This window comes from Octopus bimaculoides, chromosome 15, assembly GCF_001194135.2.
Source record: "Octopus bimaculoides isolate UCB-OBI-ISO-001 chromosome 15, ASM119413v2, whole genome shotgun sequence".
Taxonomy (NCBI): Eukaryota; Metazoa; Mollusca; class Cephalopoda; order Octopoda; family Octopodidae; genus Octopus; species Octopus bimaculoides.
Genome location: NC_068995.1, coordinates 42,526,038 through 42,526,582, shown reverse-complemented (window position 1 = coordinate 42,526,582; position 545 = coordinate 42,526,038).

The following is a 545-nucleotide window of genomic DNA, read 5'->3' as shown; positions in this document are numbered from 1 at the left end:
ATATAAATATATATATACATACACACATGTATATATATACATATATATGTACATACACATACATACACACACACAGTTACGACAGTATGTATTCAGATGTTTACTTGAAGTAATGGCGGCGGTGAATGTGGTGGCGTTTGTTTATGTTGTTGACAGAGGGAGAAGGAGAAAAAACAAAAAGAAAGAAAGAAAGAAAGAATGAAAGAAAGAAAGAAAGAAAGAAAGAAAGAAAGAAAGAAATAAAGAAAGAAATGGAGAGGGAGGGATAAGTTCGATGAAACGTAAGCATTAGAAAAAAAATTAATAAATGGATGCAATAATGGGATCTGGTATAAACACAAACGCTCGCGCGCGCACACTGCAGTGAGAACACTCACTGCAGTGCGAACACACACACATACACAAAAACACACATGCACACACAAACATTATATACACACAAAACACACACGCATAAACAAAGATATGCGTCATGTGTGAGTGCATATATGCATATATATATATATATATATATATATATATATATATATATATATATATATATA